Below are 22,544 nucleotides of genomic sequence, written 5' to 3' on the forward strand. Positions count from 1 at the left end.
TGAACTCAGATTCTTCATCCTCAGAGTCAATTTCAATTAATGATTTCGACTTTGAATCGTGTGTGTTATAGTCTTTTGAGATGCTACTGGTTCCAATGTCAGTCAAGCCTCAATCTTGTAGGTCATCAAAAGCTATATACATTGCTCATATCATATTTAAAGGTACAAGTGGTGGCATTTCATCCCCCTCAAGTGTTACCCAGGTCGTCCCCCTATTTGCCCAAGTGTCAATGGTTGCTGCTAGGTAGACCCAATCCACATTGTCAGACTCAATTATCCCACGTAGAACATTCATATAAGGAGAATCTTCCCCAATATCGGTGTCCATTTTACACGTGTAACAGTACTGCAATGGGGCCAAGTGAATTGTGGTGTCAGATCTATGATCAATTATAAATCTATTTCCTAGAGGATGTGCTCAACCAGTTACAAGATCAACTCAAATGACAGAGTCTTGGAACTGCAAGTAGACATGGTTTTTCCAACAGTCATGCACCATTTTTTCTTCCCTCATGAAAGGACGTCCTAAGATCATCTCAGATGACATAGTGTGCTTGGAAAAATCCATAAGAAAATGAAGGTATGCCTTATTTTTTGTCCAAAGACCTTGATTTTGAGATCTTCTAGCATCCCAATAGGCTTAACAATAGTCCCATTGGCCATCTTTACCACTATGTTTGTAGTCCCATGGTGACGTCTTCCCATAGTTTCCCAGCAATTTTTAGATATAATGCTAACTCCAGCGCCACCATCAAGGATTTCCTTCACAATTAATCCCTTGGTAGTGATTGGTATGGTTGCATTGGATTCATTGCCTTCAAAGTATTGTCCAAACTTGTTAACAGGTATTTCAACAACAGAGTTCTCATCTAGGTTGGGTTGTGGATCTAAGTGTTCCTCCTCTATTGGCACCTCCCTAGCTCCATCCATCTCTGCAAATTGTGGTAGCCCGACTTTCAGTTCTCCATTGAGGAAAGCTCGAAGAGCTAAGAATAGCTCGGGGTCTCCATATAGTTTGGACATGATGGTGGTTCTAACTTCTGAAGCCATGAAATCTATCAATTTGGCAATATTTAATGGCACTTTTTAAGCTTCACTCCCTTGACATGGGAAATATGGGATCTCCATTTTTTCGATAGGGTCAGGTAATCCCTTTGTAAACATTCTCTCCAACAAGAAGGGAGTACGTCCACTTTCCCATGAATTAAAGTCACTGTCTTCTTGGATGGCACTTGGTATGGCTAGTGGTCTATGGACTTTGTGAGGTTGCTTTTGCGTAGGGAACACTATGTCTATAATCTTGATATACCTAGGTGCTGGCTCTAGATCCCTTTGGGTCTCTTCTACCAAACCCATTAATTGCTTAACTCGCTCGATCTCCTCTGTAGGGATTGGGTAAGTTCCTATCTTCTTCTTGGGTCCTAGCCATTGTGTCTCATGACAATATTTCTTGTTTGTTTGTTTCCTAGTGGCCATTTTAGTCTCCATGGTCTCATCTGAATCAGAATTTTCTTCAGCGTCATTCATATATAACGCGGTCGTCACGAGTCCCTATGTTGGTCTTTGAATTGGGGTCTGACTTCTTCGATTTTTGAAATCTCTTCCTTCTTGTTTTCTTCTTCTTTTGGGATTGGGCAATTGTTGTTGTGTCTCTTTCTTCAAGAATATAATTTTGGTTTTGGAGCATCGATCGTGTGAGTACATTTATTGGTACCACACGCGTACTTTGTGATGACTCCTCGATAACCTCAATTAAATTCAATGGCGTGATCTTTGGCGCACTTGGATTATTAGGACATTGGGCAATCAAATGATCAATGCCACATTGATTACACATGAGTATTGGCATTTAGATGTGCTCGCTTGATCGGTTTGCATTACTGTGGCATTCTTTTGTATTCTAATAGGACACTCGGCTACACAATGTGGACCCCCACACTCGTAGCATTGAAGAGGTGGTCTCTTGGCAGTGAAATTGATATTTTGGTCTCTTTGTCGCAAGAGCAGCTACTTGATAGACAGGTTTGACTTGTCCCCAATAGTCCTCCATGTAGTATTGTGGACTTTCTTCAAGTGCATCAATCCCATAGGAAATATTAGGGTCTATATCTTCCTCATAGCCTTCCAAACAAGCAATAGGTGACTCACAACAACCCACTTGATTCACATAAGTGATTCTCGGATGTGGGGGTTGTGGTCCTAGCACTGGAGGTGGTAAGGGTGTTGTTTGAACAACATTTTGGATCCTAGGGACCATGTGTTGTGAGGGTTGTTCAAGAGGTGGGGCTGGCATCAATGCAGGCACTCGAGGTGTGTTCGTTCATGGTAAGGTTGGTCTATTGGCCATCGCGCGTTTAAATACTATGCAATGCTTGGCTTGATGACCATACCTCCCACATGCATTGCACTTCCCATTAAATTTTACTCTAAACGTAGGGCATTCACTGGTACTATGTGGACCATAGCAAACTGAGCACCATTGTTGCTCCCTTCTTGGATACATATGGTTGTTTTGTGTCTCTAAGACTTTCTTGAATGGCCTTGGTGAGATCTCCTAAAGTCATCTCAGATATCTTTGGCTCTTAGCAATAGGCTTTATGATCATTGGCTCATGCCCCGATGCTTGCGAGCTAGTAGATTTAGGCTCAACAGAGTCTCTTTCTCCTTGAATCATTAAGTTGTCCTCCAATTGGATTGCATTGGTGGTGACTGCTTCCCAAATGGCAATTCCTCTAATGACTAGGCCATTGTAGATATCCTCATGTTGTAGTCCCCTAAGGAATCTATTGAGCAATTGATTATTATTGAAGCGCTCATTTGGATTACAACGAGAATTCAAATGCTTCAAGCGACTAAAAAAGTCTCTCACGGACTCTCCTTCCTCTCATTGGGCTTTTTGGAGTTGACCCAAAGTACTCCCTCTCGTATGTACTCTTTCAAGAACAGTCTTGTAAGAGTAGGGTAAATCGTTTTCTCCTCCATCCTTAGGGTTCTATATCAATCCCCAGCCTTCCCACTCAAAGTCAGGCTTAAAGTATTACTCTTATGCAGGTCATTGTGCTCTCATAGGGAATTGCATATTTGTTCAAATACTTCGATATGCTTTCTCACGTCCCCGTCTCCACTAAATTTTTGTGTGAGCTTGGCTATTTGTACTACCTTACTTATAGGCTCTCTATCAGACGTGTCACACATATTTTTAGCAATAGATCGACCAATATCTTGGGCAAATGTTGCCAAGTCACCTAAGTGAGCATGCATCATGGGTAAAGGCACTCTAGAGACTACATGTGGAGTAGGTATTGGCATTGGGCTTGGCGTATAGGAAGCCCTTGGGTTCCAAGTTTGGTATGGTGTTGTGCCATGTGGTGGCCCAAAGTTCATATGTGTGGCCCTAGGCATAACAGACGTCAAATGTGACATGGTAACGCTAGCTTGTATGGTCCCATTGAAATAAGGGCTTGGATGTTGTGGTCGTGGAGCATAAGTTGTTCAAACAATGGGAGGGGTAGGAGCTACATGAGCATGAGGACCCATAGGTGTATATGATTGATACACACTTGAGGTACTATTGTAGGCATTGGGCCACCATGTAGTGGCACTTTGCTAATGAATGATGTCCATGGCGTGTTTTTTGGCATGCCCATCACTGGGGTAGGCATGGTAGCCAGGGTGTCATCAAGAGAAAGATGAGCTAAACTTGGAAAGGTAAAGCTATCACTTGTGGGCTCAGATTGTATTGAGACCCCTGGAGAAACAACATATGGATGATCCATCGGGCTTACCGAAGGAGTCTCCATTTGTGATAAAGTTGATTTTTTGGCCTTTCCTGTATCCAAGAATCTCATGAGACCCGTTGAAGGCATGTGGATCCCTTTGTTCTGCCTAACCAGCTCAATAACCCTATGGATAACATCACAAACTCTTTGTTGTTGATCCTCTACGCTAGTAGTACTCGATGTGAATTGTAAGACATCTAACCAGCCCACGTGATAGGTGTGACCTGTGTATAGGTAGGGTAAAGTCTTCATTTGTAGTTCAGACTCCCAATTTTCATTTAGAAACACTCCATCTAAGATTGAGGTGCTAGGAGTGTCCTTTGAACTAGATGCAATGGGGCTCTCTATGGGTTGACCCTTAGTGGTTGCTAATTCAGGAGCACTGGATTGCTTGCCTAGCATGGATGTTGCATAGGGGCCTTCTCCTTTAGCTCTCTCCATTGCTCTGCCTTGTGTAGGCTCTCGATTTCCTTTCCCTAGCTGCAATGATGTATCGCTCAACCTCTTGCACTTTGGCAAGGCTTCTACCATCAGGTAATATAACCTAGGAGGGGAATAGCTTTGAAGAGTCAGGGGGTGCAGTGAATGGAGTATTCACATGCACACTCTCCAGGAGCATGGGGTCTACGTTGGTCATGAATGGTGAATTTAATTCCCCACCCCCTTCATTCATATCGTTAGCTCCATGTTCGGAGCGGGTGGCTCTATTAAAAGTCTCCTTCAAGCGGCTAAGCACGCTTGGCCCAGACCGTGGGCCCATGGCATGCATGTCTTGGCTTGAACTATTGGGATTAGGCATCGGGTAACCTTCCATGACATCGTAGTTAGAGGAAGAGTCATTAGATGTAATATGTGGGTCCTGAGTGGTACTACCTTGGATTCCTGCTAAGGGCCTAGAGCCTAATGTGGAGAAATAATGAGTGGCTGCGTAAACAGAGACACTCTGTATGTGATTGTCCCCTAGCACACGACTAGAGCATAGGTGCATGTGACCTCAACACTCTAGAAGTGTTGGTGAGTGCCACTCTCGAGTTCTTTTTTGCAGCTAACAGAGCTAATTAACCCTAATTATCTCTGCTCACACACTACCTAACACAATAAACTACACACTGTCTACACTAACTACTACACCCTGTCTACACTTCCTAACACAACAAACTGCTCACTCACAGACTACTCAATCTACTCATTGTCTAATGCACATTACATATCTACACACTAACTAACAGACCTGCTAACACCTGCACATTGCAGATGTTAGCAGATTTAACAAAACATGTACATTACAACACTTAACAGAGCTAACAAAAACTTCTAAAACCTGCCCATTGCAGCCACTTAACAGATCTAACATAACTCAACAAAAAACCAGAAATGGAAGAAGTGAATGGCTTCCTCAGGTTGCACTGAGTGCTCCTCAAGCTTAGTGCAAGGCAGTCCTCGGCAGCGGCGTCAGAAAAATGTGCACTTTGCCCCACGTGTCGAAGGCTGGGAACTTGCCAAAACACCGTGTGCGAGCCACAATCGGTTGGAAGCACACAACTAGACAGTCCTAGCAAGCTCAAAGGGGCAATGGTGTGCCACTCACCGCTCAATGCTTCCGTTGTCAAGGATCGTGTACCACGAAGAAGAAGGAGTTGCTGCCGTCATTGTGCTCAACCACCTCGCCATCGACGATGCCGCCACAATGCTCAATCACTCTCTCTCTCTCTCTCTCAAGTATACACACACACAAACACACTTGAGGACACGAAGGAGGAGAAGACAGAGGTAGAGCAAGAGCACTTCTTAGCTTGCACCTCAAAGAATGAGGATTTTAGGTCAAAATAGACCTTTTACAGGAGTTTGACCCATTCACACATGGGTGCCCATAGTGGCCGATCGTTGCAAAAATACTGTAAAGTAAGATAAGTGGTGCGCCTCTCATCAACGATCACCTACACACCTATTGGACCTACAAGCCCGGTCCATGACTCAAATAAATGATAAGGCGTTCGTTGAAGGTGATAGGGTGTCTGTGAGGGTTAACACATGCTCTAACTCACCTTTAAATTTCCTAGATGCTTTGATAACATGTCTTGGCGTAGTGTCACATCCTCGTTGATGGGGAATTCTCCCCAAAAATTTGCTCCCGCAGTCATATAAGCCTCCATTTATTTATCATCGATTTCTTTATCCAAACTCAAGGGGCACAAGGACACATGTCAAGTTCTCCCTATGCTTAGAAACATGGGGTGCTTGAATCCTATTGGCTAGGCTAAAGAGGGATCCAATGAGCATTTAGTTATTTAATTAATTGTCTAAAGCATTTTCCAAGCACTCTCTTTCAAAGGGGAAAGGAGGGCACTTGTCCAAATGCTACCATGGTTGCTTGATATGCACTATGCATGTGATGGCTAGGATTGCAGGGGTCCAATCATATTCAAGCATTAGCTACAATGAGGGGTCGACCAAAGCATGTTGGGGGTGTGCTTGGGGGGTATACTCTCTCTCTCTCTCTCACACACACACACACACTCACAAGATCATTCTCACTTGGTGAAAGTGCAAGAACTATATCTCCTTCTCCAAGCTTGTGGAGAAGTTGAGAGCACACACCAACACTCTTGGCTATGGAATGCAAATTCAACCACCAACAGCCATGCTTCAATGCTTAATCTTTCCATCTTCTCCATATTCATTACTATGTTATTATGCTATGCTAAGCAAGAAGAGTGATGATCAGTGAGGGACTATTTCTTTCTCATATGAATGTTTCTTCTTCCTCTTCCCTATCCTCATTCCCCGCTAGCTCCCTCCAACTTCGAAGGTGTTTGAGGCCTTGGGACTGAGGCTGGGGATAGTTAATGCTTTTACAAAGGTTATGTGATGCTTGTGATGCATGAAGTTTTTCATCTTCATTACATCACCTAGGTCTCAAGGAAACCAAAGATTGTATTGCATCAAGTCTCTCTTTATGGGAGAATCTATAATACAAAAGCCTATTCGACGGGGGGAATTTTAAACTCCGAGCAAAATTTTTTGAGCAATCATAAAACCAAGTAGAGTCAAATGTGATTGAAAAAAAAAAAATCATAAAAGGAATTTGTATAGCAAAAGACATACAATAGTTTAGCTATCCCTAAACACCTCCCCCCCCCCCCCCCCCTCTTTGCGCAACCCGCAACATATTTGAAAATGGAAATATCCAAATGTACTCTAGGTATCCTACATCATCATTTTAGATTGGCCACCATGGGTCTCAATTTGTTAAGCATGAGCGTCCCATCTACTGCTACCCATGGCCATCCATGAGCATCAATGGTAGTAATAATGATAGTAGTACCACCCAACCTCTCAGCTCTTTCCTCATGAGGATTTTCACTAGCACAGATAGTGAGATACCCTCCGCCCTACCTTCACTTTTTGTTGGTGGTGGTCTCTTCTGCAATGTGTCTCAAATAGCACTAGTTGCATCCACCCTATCACTTGCATGTATCCACTACCTCCATAGCTTTTGTATATAGGTGCACATATTGCCTTGCAAGGGCAATAATTGCTTGCCTAGTTGCTACAAACAACAAGTACAGAACTAAAGACTAATAGGACTCACCACCTTATGATACTCTTTGTAGAAAGACATATTTGTGAAGATTTTTAGGGCAATTAATAGATGATGAGGTGATCGTGCTATTCAAGGAAGCACCCCTTTTGGGAAGGTGGTAGGTCAAGCAACTATTACCAAAGGAAAGCGAAGTGTCAGGCAAGCACCCTAGTCCTTTTCAGAAGGTGGTAGGTATTACTATAGGAAATCAAAGGGTGTCAGGCAAGCATCATGGATGCCAAGTTGGTCATGAACAAATAATTTCAAGGCTATTGAAGTGTCATGCAGTGCACATCGCTTGCTTCCATTCAGATCATTAGCAAGAGTTGTGTATGGTTATCTTTGAGAGCTTTGCTTACTTCCAATTTGAGTTTTTTTTTAAAGTTTTGGAGGTCACCACCATCTCTCTCTCTCTCTCTCTCTCTCTCTCTCTCTCTCTCTCTCTCTAAAATGTATCTCTTGAGTAGTCTTATGTTTAAAATGTTAATAAGTATGTTGGGAAATGTTAACAAGTATGGATGATGACCAATCAACCGTATGGATGCTAACCAACCAACCACATAAATGGTATAATCAAGTGTTCCTGCCACGAATGGACTGATGCACTTAGGTACACAAACCAAAATGGGGGAGAGATATATATTCAAAGCCTTATTTGGATATGCTCATAACATCACCCGCATAAATATGTTCATCATCATAACCATTTGCAGCTTTTGAATCATAGTGAAACCCCATTACAATGCGCAATGGAATAGAGAGTGTCCCCTCTCTCAATGTGGTACCTAGGTGGTATGATTGGGTATGTAGAGAAGTGGATTCACCATCTTGTGGACGCTCCATGCAATGCCACAAAGAATAGCGACAACCTATCGTCTTTGCCACCACTCCATCTTTATTCCCATTCCCACCTAGCTTAATATACGAAATGATCTGGGGTCTCTTTTAAATAGCAACCTGTAAATAACCCCACAAGCACAAGTCGCAATTGAAAGTCTCTCTCTCTCTCTCTCTCTCTCTCTCTCTCTCTCTCTCTCTCTCTATCGAAGTTTTTTTATAAAAAAACTCCTGAAACAATCCCCGCCGATGCGGATTGTTTCAAGAGTTTTTTTTCTGTTTTTGGACGTTTTTTTGGATGCCTCTACCATGCCGACACTCTCGCTGTCTCTACCATGCGTCTACCATGCCGACACTCTCTGTGCCTCCCTCTCGCTCACGTATCCCACAATTTGCGGATGATTATGCTCCCCTTTGTAAGTGACGATAAGCATGCTTGAAGAGCTCGGTCACGCTTAGCTTTCCGAGACTTCCAGCGACATCATGTCGAGCTGGCTGGTGAAGCGAGCCTCAAAGTACACAGTAACCTCTATCTCTCTCTTCCTCGCGTATTCAATGAGCCATCTCTCTCTCTCTCTCTCTCTCTCTCTATATGCGTGTGTCAATATAGCTATTCTGTCAAAGTCGATGCTCTTAAATTCTTCCCTGGCGGATTTTTCATGCGCAAGACCATCAGCTCACTTTTGAGCTCCACAACACTGTCTCTCAGCTCCTGGTCGCTCATCTTCTGTAGCTCCTCCAACTCTTGCTCTTGCTTTGCCATCATTGAAGGTCTATATGACACATGGAGCCAGTGTGGTGGTACGGATTGAGACCGTGGTTTCCTTGAAAGAGGAATGGCCGCTGTCAACATTGTTGCTCGGTAGAGCCTTGGCGAGCGATGTCAAGTTGAATGCAGCAGCCGCGGCCATGGCAAGAGTACAAGAACTGAAAGAAAAACCTACTGGCGTGGACTGTTTTTAATAGCTTTTTTGTCAACTCAACTGTAGACTCCGGAGTTTAGACCCGCGAGAGAGGTTTGTGAACGTCCACATCGGGTTTGTCATCCCGTTAGTACCCAAACACTAAAAAAAAACTACTGGAAATAGTCTACGCCAACAGAGACTATTTCCAATATTTTTTTTTTAAGTTTTTGGTAGAGAGAGAGAGAGAGAGAGAGAGAGAGAGAGAGAGAGAGAGAGGTGTTTGTTGACTCACTACAAATTCGTCATCTCACCACAGAATCGAGACACACGAGTACTAAAAACTTAAAAAAAAACCTACTGGAAACAGTCGCGCGGCACCGGTGTGGATTGTTTCTTGTAGTTTTTTTTGTAGTTTTTGGGGGGGAGAGAGAGAGAGAGAGAGAGAGAGAGAGAGAAGAGAGAGAGAGAGAGAGAGAGAGCGGCATGAAACCTCCAAAAACAAAAAAAAACATGGAACAATCCGTGCTGGCGTGGATTGTTTTAGGGTTTTTTTAAGTTTTTGGAGGTATGCCAATGCGTAATGTTTTAGGGTTTTTTAAAGTTTTTGGAGGTTTGATGCCAATACCATGCCAACTCTCTCTCTCTCTCTCTCTCTCTCTCTCTCCGATCCCTGTAATGACCATAGCTTTGGATTGATTGCTCTACATGGATTCAATCCCTTCGACAACTACGACTACCAAATGTTTGATGTCTAAGGATATTCAAACGTAAGCTTCTAAATAATCTTGCTGGAAGCTTCACTAGTCTCCTTAAGAACTTCTTTCGATTTGTGACACCAAGGACCTACACCTAACTAGATATATGCTTCCAATTTGTGGTCCACCAATGACCTACACCTAACTAAATACAATCCGATAAGCACTCATTATCCATCATCAATCTAGATAGCACTAAAAAAAAGTAGCACAGGTGTGTATGTGCGCAAGCTATGTGTGTGCATGTACACATATCTACAACAATGTACATGTGTGTGTGTATCATCAACAATGCAAGCTCGCTAATTTCAAGGGGGGTTTTTTGTTTTTGAAATATGACGTAACTACAATCAAGGTGGGTTATTGTTAGCTTCATATACAAAATATTACCAAATGAACTTCCATAGATGATGAGGAGGTGCAAAGTGTTTCACATAGGTTTTTGTATGGGAAAATTTGTGTGTGCATGCGCGCGCGCACACACACACACACACATAGAGAGAGAGAGAGAGAGAGAGAGAGAGAGAGAGAGAGAGAGAGAGAGAGAGAGAGAGAGAGAGGAGGAGGAGGAGGAGGAGGAGGAGAAGAAGAAGAAGACTTCTTTATGCAATGAAGAATACATTCTCATTAGCTGCCTTGGACCTCTACAACCGAAACGTGAGCTTGGCATGTTTTTGGGTCTCAATTATCAAATGCATCAAGTGCTGTTCTTACGCACGCGCGATCGACATGGGGTGAATCTTTTGATCAATCCTGTTTTGCAAAACTAGACTCACCATTTAGGGAGGCAACAAATAGAGTACACAAGGACACAGCTTCCTTAGATTTTCTCCGTAGAAAAAATAACGACATAGCTTTGAACAATCCCAACCCCCCGTTCAAACCTTTATTTTGGCCCTATTTTGCTATACTTAAAGTCTATCATGTAATGTGTAAAAAGATAAAAAAACTCATAAAACATATTTTGTGGCTACAATATTGATAGAATTCCACATGAGATGCTGCTAATAACAAAGCTCAATGTTTGTGAGAAAGTCGCTTGGTTTTTTCTTTGCTTGAGAATTTTCGCTTGCCGTTTGGTAAGACTTGAGGGGGTGGGGACCGGCTCCACATAAATCCAGTCCTCAACTGTTGTCAAGTTCTCTAATTCTCTCTCTTGCAAAAAGTATTGTTCATACCAAGTTAATAAGTAGTAAGGGTTATGTTGCTACTGCTAATTAAGTTCACCCTCTATGTTCGCAAACTAGTCTCATAAAAATGCTCACTGTAGTTCTCTTAATTCTGCTATTCTCAAAGTTCATAAGCCATTTCCATTACATTGGTATCAGAGTTATTGGTTTCTCTTTTCTTGCTTAAGAAGAGAGGTCCTTAAGTTGTCTATGAAAGGTTGGACTTGCTCATTACAATAGGGTAAGTGGGACAAGGATCTATTATCTTGGTTGAAAAGAACTTAGCTCAAGGTACACCGTTGGGAACTATAGTCTTAATAATGGAGTCTCTCGGGGTTTGCCTTTGGTTAATCAACCAAGCAATGTTAGACCCTCTCCACTAGTCTGCAATCAATAGTCTCTAAACCACAGGTGTGGTTACTTGAGAACTAATTTTCAAAGGTAAAGAAGAGTAGCGACTAAGGTTTTTGAAGGTACCAAAGCACAAAGTAATTTATACATAAACATAATTAGCATGGTTGACAATAATCAAGAGAGTAGAATGAATATTGACAACTTTGATTTTGCACACGAAGGTGCTAATGATGATGCCCCCATGTTTGTTAATTATCTTGTTACTAGGTTGCAACAAGCTATGGGCAACCCTACTTTGCAAGCCAAAATTACTCAACAACTTTATGCTTATGGGATTTTCCTTCCTCTCCAAGAGGAGAGAGAGCTTAGGAGGCCTCTTGATGACACTCCGAGAAGAAGACTCTCTCCCATAAGAGAGGAGGAATCCAAAGAACGAGAAAAAAGTGAATCACTAAGTTCCTATGAAGATGTGGCTCCACGAAGACAATGGTCTAGACGATCGCCAACTCCTCCCAAGAGGAAATGGTCAACCCATAGTCCTTCTCCTTGTCACTCTGAAAGGGAAGAGAGGAAACAAAGGAAGAAAAAGACAAGAAATAGGTCACCCTCTTCTCCTTCTTCTTCACCTTCCTCCTCTTTCGACAAAAGCAATAGCTATTCTCCAGGAGAATACAAGAGGACATGACATCACAAATCCTATCCTGCGTGGAAAAGGTCCCAAAAGCTCAAGAAATTCAAAGAGGGAGGAAAGAGCATCTATTTTCTTACCTGTGATGGCATCTTTGGTGCTACCAACAAAGTATTGGCCTTCATCTAGCAATTTGATGCGGCCTTTGCAAACGAGGGCTTTACAGAGTCCTCCAAGCTACCTCATGTAGCTATGCACTTCCAGAAATCTGCTCGTCAATGGTGGGCGAGCCTTTGTGGCAATGGCGAAGCCCCAAAGACATGGAAAACTCTATGAGTCTCCATCATGAAGCAATTCCTTGCAAGGGATGAAAAGGACAAAGTGCATATCAAATGGGGGAGTTTGAAGTTGCACTCCAACGAGTCTATCCAGAAAATATGTGGATAAGTTTTGGGATTTACATCTCAAGGCTACTGTCTTTCAAAAGATAGACTTTGCTGAGCAAAAGCAACAATTCTGTGCGGGACTACCTGAAGAAATGGCCGAGTATACAAAATCCCAATGGATTTGTTCTATCACCGAAGTAATCCACCACACTATGGTTGATTCACGCATCAATTTTCAACAAGGAGCTAAATGGAATGCCAAGCCCATGGAAAACAAAGATTGAAATGATGTGAAGGGGAAGAACAATGCCCAAAACTCTTCCCAAGGCAGTTCTAACAACAACAACATCAACTATCGGTCCAAGGAGAAGGGAGTTTACAAAGGTAAAAATAAACTCTCTCCTGAAGAGCTAGAAGCTTTTCGTAAGGACCACAAATTCTTTAAGTGTGGGGAGCAAGGACATGGCTATCGATCTTGCCCCAAAAGAAATGCCCACAATGAGACTTCTAGAGCTTCCATGATCAAAGCTCCAAAAGAGGATGCTCATTGCAAAGGATCACCTATATTCTATGCTTGGGTAAAGGTAAGGGAGCATGTTGCCTTCATCATGGTTGACCTTGGCTCTATTCACAATTTCATATCCACGGAATTTGCCACCAAGCTAGGCATTCAAGCTCATGAGATGGGAGATGTTGTTGTAGGCGATGGGGCCTTCAAGGGGCAACAAGTCACAATTACTCCCTTGATTGGGAAATGGAGGCTTCATGTCCAAGGCTATGTTGACAAAGAAGATTTCTTCATATCTCCTCTCAAGCACGAAGATGTCATCCTAGGGGCACCATGGTTTGACCGTATGGTTGTTAATGTAAAGTTTCCTAAAAGAAGGTTGTATTTCAAGTACAAGGAAAAGAACATGTACATAGATGCTTATGAGCCTGGTCGTACCATACCCCTTGTAAATTCTCCTGCTTTTGACAAATCAATGAATTGAAAAGCTTAGTTTTTGCGTACATGATTCTTGTCAAACAATCCATAAAAGGTCCTAATGTTTTATCAAATGAAAATGGTAGGAATCAAGAAGAATTAGACTTGTCTAATTTTCTAAATGGATTCCAAGATGTTTTTATTGATGATATCCCTATGGACTTACCTCCAAAACGAACCATTGAATTGAGCTCCTACTAGGAAGCTCACCACATCTAACAAGCTTCCTTATTGAGTTTTCCAAACTTAACAAGAGGAGATCGTGAGGCAAGTATAAGATTGGTAGATAAAGGGATGATGAGGCCTAGCTCATCTCCCTTTTGTTCTCCAGTCCTTTTAGGGCAAAGAAAGATGATACATACCGCATGTGTGTGGACTATCGAGCGCTAAACCATATCACTATCAAAAACAGATTTCATGTACCATGGTAGAAGATCTGTTTGATAAGCTACAACGTTTGACCTACTTCAATAGGATTGACCTTAACAGTGGCTATCATCAAATAAGGATAGTGAATGAAGCTACAAGGTTTGACCTACTTCAGTAGGATTGACCTTAAAAGTGGTTGTCATCAAATAAGGATAGTGAATGAAGATATCCTAAAGTCCGCATTCTGTACAATGTTTGGTGTTTATGAATATCTTGTCATGCCTTTTGGTTTGACGAATGCTCCAGCCACGTTTAAACGTTTAATGGAGAAAATATTTAGACCCTATCGCAAATTCACTGGAGTGTTCTTTGATGATATCATCATCTACTCCAAGTCCTTGGAGGAGCACAAGCAACATCTCTAGGTGGATTCTTAAGCTTTAAGGGAGAACAAGCTTTCTATCAATCAAAACAAGAGTGAATTTTTTCTTCAAGAGATTCAATACTTAGGTCATATTATCTCTCAATATGGTATCTGTATGGATCTATCAAAGTTGGAGGTAATAAAAGCATGGCCTAATCCAAGGAATCTACATGAGCTAAGAAGCTTTATTGATATGTGTGCACACTATAGACGCTTCATAGAAAAATTCTCTCAAATAGCATGACCATTACATGACTTAAGAAAGAAGAACGTTAAGTACTCATGGACTGCTAAAGAGAAGAATGCTTTTGACAAGCTCAAAGAGAAGCTTACCTCCCAACCAGTGCTAGACAACAAGCTTGTTTAGGAATATACGAGCTTGGTGGGCTTTTGGAAAAGTGTTCAACTATAACTTGTCACAAATGGATTGTTGGCTAAGTTGGTGGCATGTGTGCAGTACCCTCGTTGGAGGCAACACTGCGTTGGGGTAAGTATGGCCAACCAATTTTTGAACAAAGGTAAAAAAAATTAATGTGCAAGTGCAATCCCTTAATTCAAAAGGAAAATACAGGAAGTGGATGATCTATCGTTCATTCCAACTACAAACCTTGCAAAAACAAAGTCGCGAGCTGGCTTGCCGGCAAGGGAAACAAAGAAATTCTAAGCTTGTACGATGCATACGTGTCTGATCTATCAAACGCTTTGCCTCAAAGTGTCAAGATGCTTGCTTTTGTCGAGGGTAGGTATCATGCAGCTGGGCCTTGTGTTGAAAAGCTTGCACGTTGGGCACAACAAGGTCAGGCACTTGGGCCAACTGCTGTTTCTAGAGAGATTGAGGATGGGCTCGGTGGTACCCCACTCTATCAGCAACCGATAGTGGATGGAGATAATATTACAATTGCCAGAAAGCAAAAACAAACTGCAACAGTGAGCTATGAGGGGAAGAATGCTTTGCATTGACCAAAGTATATCACACAAAACATCCCACAAAATTGTAGAGGTTTCCAAGGATCTGCCGGAGAGTGTAAGATCTCCAATTTTTGGGTCTCTTTAAAAAAAAAAAAAAGCTTTCAATATCTATTTTGGTCAATTTTGAATTAAGATGCTTGATTGACAATATTTTAAGGTTCTGAAATAAAAAGCAAGGCCGTTTCCATGTTCTAGTAGGTTAGACGGACGTTTGGTTCAGTTTTGGGAAAATCCACTATTTTTAGCTTTTTCATGCTTTTTATGCTTTTCGGTAGGTTGAATCCTTAATCTACGTGTTCGGCGGAAATAGTGGTTCAACTTTGTAAAAATCTGCTTTTCGTGTGCTTTGCATGCTATTTTTCGCTTTTCATGATTTTTAGTGCTTTTTAGTGAAAGGCAAGTCCGCTTTTTTATTCCAGTGGACAAGGGGAACTTGTAGTTCAATTTTAGAAAATTTTGTTTTCTCTACTTTTTACGCTATTTTTAGCTTTTCGTGCTTTTCAACATTTTTAAAAAGCAATGTGCTTTTAAAGATGACCTAAACATAAAAATATTAAGTTTAGTCTCCGTCTGATTTAAAAATGATCACAGGAGAAAAACCGAGACCAAACGAGATTTTTATGGGAATTATTTATAAAAAGCGGTACTGTAAACACGTCGGGGTAACGAGAAAGTCATAATTATGTCGAGACATCATGGTGTGGCATAGTCTAGCTAAGGTTCCATTAGTTGGCCGGATACCTTTCAATTGATCAGATTAATGTAAAAATTGAATGGTAAGTGGAAGAGTTGACCACCAAAAGCAAAGGATTATTTTTAAAAAAGTTCCAAAAAGCATGGAGCTATTCCTAGCTGAGAAGGAGGCGCTAGTAGCTAGCTGGGGGGCTCACCCTTGCTTTTTGCAGAGCCTATAAAATCACCTGCAAGCCTCAATTTTCAGCGTCGTCTGTTGCGTCTACTACCGCAACGATATATGTATCTATTATATGGAGTGGTGCAAGCTCTTCATCACCATCTCCATAAGATCTTCTCTCTCGTATACAGGAAGAAAAAGAAGGAGAAGGATATTCTCTCTCTACTTGCTTCTTATCTCCTCTCTTGTTTCACCATTTACGTGCTCTCTGGAAGCTCTAGTAGTGAATACCTCTACGTAACTCTCATCACCTCTCTCTTGTGGCAAAGCAAGAAGCCTTTCGACAACCCTAATCGATTCTAAAGCACGGTGAGAAGCTCTAAACTCCATAGCCATCATCATCTCTCTCTATGTCGTTTTTCTGAGTAGTCACCCTCTCGATGATTGTTTTTCGTATACGAGTACATGTATGGATTAACGAGTACATATGAAGTTGCTCCATGATTATTTCATCATGTTTAACATGATGTGTTTATGATCACATGCGTGCATAAAAAGTGCTTTTCGTTTCACGTCATAGAAGCGGTAGGAACACTGTTTTGATCATAAGTCATTGTGAAAATCACGCACGAGCTAAGAGATATGGTCAAAAAACAGCTTGCTGCCCATTGCACTTGGTAAAATTTTTCTACTCCAGGCTCCTTAGAGAACCACCATATAGACTCACCGGATGGGCAAACCCACTTAACCACTTGAAAAGCATGATGAAGGTATAAATGTATTTAGGTCTCCGTTATCACCTCGGATATGCGAGTTATTAATCATTCCATAACCGGTTTTACCTACGCATGTAGGGGTGCTACCAAGGGGAGTACCATATGACGTCGTGAGTTAACCGAGATGCTTATGTCTGATTTATGGTTTGTTTTGATGATTTGATTTCAGTTATTAGATGCCCATAAACTTATGTGAGGGTATATGGTAAGTCAACTTGAACCGCATAGGCAGATATGATTAAAGCGACTTTCTTTTTGGATTACCATTTGTTGTGTGAGTATCATATGGGTAAAGTGATGTGATAGAGTGTTAGTCTATATTATGGAGCTGAGCTTGATGTGTTGTTTTGAGGTCAAATACTTTCATTTGCATGTAATGCATACTCCCGAAAATGATTAAAAATTGTTTTTTGAGTATGTGTGAAGTTATAGTTTAAGGTTGACCTAAAGGTCGAAGCTGTTGTACATCATGTTTGTGGTGATGGAATGTTATCATATGATGTATGGAACCTTATGGATTGATGTAGATGCCTCATGTACATAGTTATGATTGCTTTCCACCTTTCTAGGTCAAAACTAGCTCTATGTGCTAGAGAGATGAAGTGCAGATGTGATGCATCAACTTTGCATGGTTGGATGTTGTCAAATTTGGATTTTTATATCATGTTTAGTTGCTATTCGGACTCCTTTTATGCATGAAAAACTCATTTCTTAAGAGTCATATGTGTATGGACTCCGATTGACTGCAAGGGATATGTTAAACTCTAAGTGTGGGAGTTGTTCATTGTGAAACTCTAAGAGTCATATGTGTATGGACTCCGATTGACTGCAAGGGATATGTCAAACTCTAAGTGTGGGAGTTGGTTCATTGTGAAATTGATTTATGGCTAAGCGTTGAGATTTTCTCATGGATTATGGTTGTGATTTTATGGTGGAAGCCGGTGTTGCTCTTGGTTTCTTTTTTGGATATGGTTATGCTGCTGAAATTTTTGCAGCCTGTTATGTTCTAAAGTGGTTATGCAGGATTGGTCGTGCCTCACCCGTGTGAAGTGATTGGATTATGGTTTATGAATTTGGGATTAGATCATGAAGCGATCTGGAATGGTTTATGGTAGACATGTAAGGATAGAGACCCTATATAGTCTAAGTGCTTGGAAAAGATTTCTTGGGCATATGGAGAGCTATTTTGATTGAGCTCATGTTTTATGTTTCTCATGGAAGAGTCGCTACAAGACTAGGATCACCTACACTGATGCTTAGCCTTAGACAAAAGAGACTTTGACCTGGGACTATGGTGGATTGGGGGTGTTACCTAGGTCTTCTTCTTTTTGTTAGGCTCATCGGCACGGTTAGTGCGTCGGGGGTTGAATGACCTACATGACTAACACGTTGGGGATTTTGCCTTGGCTTTTCCTAAACACCCGATGTTGGGAATCGAAGGGGCGTGGCACCTAAACTGGTATGGTGGGTGTTGATACCCACCACCACCTACTGGTACTTGCAATCCTTTCAAAGCTCGGGTTTATGGAGGAAGGCAAAGCGTCCCGAGCTTATGTCTGGCTCAGGTAGGTTGGAGGTGTTCTGGCTCGCCCCCGATGAAGTGGAATTCTCTCTGTCTGTAGTATAGCAGAAGTGGATGGGTAGACCGGCCGGTCGATCCCTATACAGGGTCCGGTGCTCTCCTAGTTATTTTGTCATAAACTTTTTGATGTTACCCATATTTTGTCATGGCATTAATATATGGTTTCTTGTTTCATTTAGATGGACCTTTTAAAGATTCTATGTTATCATTATCTCACGTCTTTGTGCACTCTATTTCACTCACTCTCTCTCTCTCTCTCTCTCTCTCTCTCTCTCTCTCTCTCTCTCTCTCACCCATTCAGGGGTAGCACTAGTCGCTAGGCGCCTCTGGATAGTCCGGCTCATGGCGTAAACTCCATGCTTGGTTGAGCGCTGAGAGCTCATCCCCTATGCAAACGCCTCCGCAACTCTGATGTATATTGAAAATTGTATAAAGGTGTAAATTGCATATTTTGTGCATAGACCCTTGGGGAGGGGTATCTCTCACCTGGTATCAGAGCCAATGCTTAAGTTTATGGGGATAGCCTAAAGCCTGATACTAGTCGGGTTAGTTATGTATCGTGTATGCATTCATGCATGCTGTTTGGAAAAGGATATTGTATTCATGGTGCATCTATAAGTGACATTGGTTGGTAATACATGTTTGACTTGTCTTCTTGAATGGAAGTGTTTGGTTTGAGTTTTGGTAAAGTGGTTGAAGTGTCCAACAACGGGGTTGTAATTTCTTTGAATGTTTGTTTTGAAGTAAGAAATGGCTCCTAGAGTGACATATGAATGCTTTAGCTAGGGGAATGAGGTTTTGACCATAGTGTTCAACAATATGGCGACATGATTGTCAAGGGTGAAAGGAAACTCTTTTATTTAGAAATTGGGACCAAAGTTTTTGGCATGCCAGGAAGCACAACTTGTTGGAAGAGCATTGATCATAGTTACCTTACCCATCACCAAGAACCCTTTTGTCAATTCTTTATTTGCATTGATGACAGTCCAAGAGATTGGTTTGCCAACCTCAGGCTACTTCAACTTAGAATATGGTTAGGCCTCGAAGACATGTTCTACTACTTGGTGATGTGCTCCGAAATGTTAAGAATTGCTGAAGTTGCTAGGAAAGAAAAACTAGAAGATAACTACATATCACGTTGTCGCGTGGGAGGTATGAGAGAATACCTTATCATGAGAGTTAAAAGAATATTTAGAGAATTAGCTACCAGACACCCATAATATTATAATGAAATCATAAAAATCAAATTTTGATGAATAAAAGGAGTATAGACTCAATTTTGGTTCACATGTGTACTAAGTTTTCTCTCTCCTTGTTTTGTTTTTAGATGGATCTTCTTAATTGCCTAGATGAACTCCGGGTATTTTTCAATTATGGGGTTGGATTCAATATCCATTGGAAAATTGAAGTGGTTCGAGATTCAAAGGGGACTAGAGACTACCTTGTTCCGAACACTTACATAGTGTGGGAGTTATATGTTGAAGCCCAACCTGAACATCAAACACAAGTGCTTGATAGGTTTATGACCAAACCACAACTTTGGGTCAAGGAAAAGATCCAAGAAGGTGACGTTAAAGTACAGGGATATGTTCTTTACCTTAACCTATGTTCTCTTTTGGACATATGGAGTCGAGAGCTCATACTTAGTAAGAAGGCCCTCATGCTAGACCAAAGATATGGCTTTTTTGAAAAGGTCATAATCAGAGTATGGAAGAAGTCAAATGGCTGCAATCAATTCTATTATGTACCCCAGGATTGGTTCAATAGAGTCTATAGGCCTACTCCCAAATGCAATCCTCACAATGTCAGTATTACCTTTGATGACTACGAGAAGCCCATGTATATTATTGACTTTGCCCAAGCACAACCAATGGCAGCGAGCTCGAGTAGATATTCCTACAAAGATGATGTAAATGAATGGCATGCTCATGTAAACTGCTTTAATGGATTACCACCCATGGATGAATCACGAGGAGAGTAATGGTATGAAAAGGAAGACGTGAATTTTAATGCACAAGTTGAAGTTCAAAACTTTGAAACTCGAGATGTGAACAAATATAGGGGTAGAACCTCGATTGTAGGAACCAAGAATTGGTTCATAGGACCCTTTCATATTTATGTATCTCCCTAAAGACACTATACATATCTTTTTGATTTTCTACGGCTATAAAATTTGATTTTGATATGACACATATTATTTTGAGGATATAATATTTGAGTTTGAATCTTGGTTTTATCACTCTAACTAACTTGAGTGATGGGGTATGTGTGTAGATGACTGACATCTTACCTCGAGGGATATGGACGGATATACTCTCTCGCCTTATGGTGGAGGAGCATCTTCAAACATGAGTGGAAGTGCAATGGCTTGTCACTACCACACATAATCGGGAAGATAAGAAAAGGTTAATGTCCACGGATTGTATTTTATCTAATACATTTTGAGCTTGGTACCATTACGCTACAAGAAACCCCGAGTTTAGACCACCTGAACATAAACCCTTGCATGTTGGGAGTATCGAGTGGATACAATCCAAGTTGAAAAAGGAGATTGTTGTTACTAACCAAGTGTTGTATATAAATGCTTATGAACATACCTTGAGACTGACAAAGGAAACATGGATAGCTAGAAACATACTATCCTTAGTAATGGCTACGAGATGTTTCAACATTGTTATGTTCAATGTATGGGGCCGTCAATGCCAGACCAACAACCAACATTCCTTTAGCCCGGTACCTTGGAAGTTGTTATTTGACTTATTGGAAAGTCACTAATCCACAATACTTGCCATGTAAAAGTTTTATACAATGCTTATAACATACCCCAGTGCCTTGCAGATTGTGCTAATATACACAACTCAAATGGGTAAGACACATCGGATGTGTTTCCAAAAGAGTCTGCTTACTTTGATGACTACTTTGGGTACAAGAAGGCAATAGTTCACAGCAAAATGGGAGTACCTGTAACTAACCGATCCCTTAGTCAACAATGGTATGACTCACATGCCAATCAAGAAATGTTTCAACCAAAGATCAAAAGGGATTATTAGGATCACCCATCCGATATACTCAAGGAATTGGATAGCTATGCTCCATTGGTGGAAGGATGTCACAATGGATATTACTGGGTGCATTATGTCAGAGCCATTAGGATTTATTAGAACTTTCAAGACACTTTGTAGACTTTTTGTGACCCCAAAGTTTTGCGATATAGAAATTAAATTAATTTATTCGTTATTCTTTCTCCTATTCTCTTTCTCATCTTATCTTCAAACTATCTATTCTATTTGGCTTAAGGGACTTCAAAGCGGGTTAGAATATTGTACTAAGTGTGACCTTGGTTGATATGGTGCCGTAAGTTACCATGCCTCCTAGAGGAAATGCGGATGCTGTTAACACGAATGCACCTAATGTTCCTCAATACACCATCATTGATAGAGACATCGATGCTATGCTTCACAAGTGTCAACCTGGAAACTTTAGTGGGGAAGGCAAAGATAAAGGTAAAGTTCTTGAAGATTGGATTGAGTGCATGGATGACTACTTTGATTTGGCTCATTCGTTGGTAGTAAACAAAGCTATTATCGCTAAGTTCAAACTAGAGAAATTAGTCAAGCGTTGGTGGAGAGACCATTGCATAGAAAATAGTATTGATCCTAATGCTGCAACTTGGGATTACCTTAAAACCCAACTCAAGAAGAACTATCATAACAAAGTTTATCATTCAGACCGTATGAATGAGTTTCTTGACTGTACTCAAGGAACAAGAGATCTTGAATCATACTATCAACATTTCTTAACCCTTGTCAAGTATGCTCCACCAAGGATGACTCAAGAGGTCATGGTAGCTCGATTTGTGTCAGGGTTACATAATCCTATGAAGACTAGAGTCCAGATTCTTCGTCTTACCAATTTTGCAGATGTCCTTGATGCAGGAAAACCATTGAAATAGAGTTATCCACTACCGAAAAGAGAAAACCAGGACCTGCTCCTATTCGTGAAATCAAAAGGTCTCGTCCCAAGGAGGAACAAAGGTCTGGAAATCCACAGCAAAGAAGAGAGAACTTATTACGTATGAAGTCCAGACACGATCATTTGTGCTACACTTGTCTCGATCATGGTCATCAGTCCAGAGCTTCACAGGATTGGTGGACAATTATGAACGTAGAAACTTCAATGAATTGGAATGT

This window comes from Adiantum capillus-veneris, chromosome 22, assembly GCF_014529385.1.
Source record: "Adiantum capillus-veneris isolate H3 chromosome 22, ASM1452938v2, whole genome shotgun sequence".
NCBI classification, from domain to species: domain Eukaryota; kingdom Viridiplantae; phylum Streptophyta; class Polypodiopsida; order Polypodiales; family Pteridaceae; genus Adiantum; species Adiantum capillus-veneris.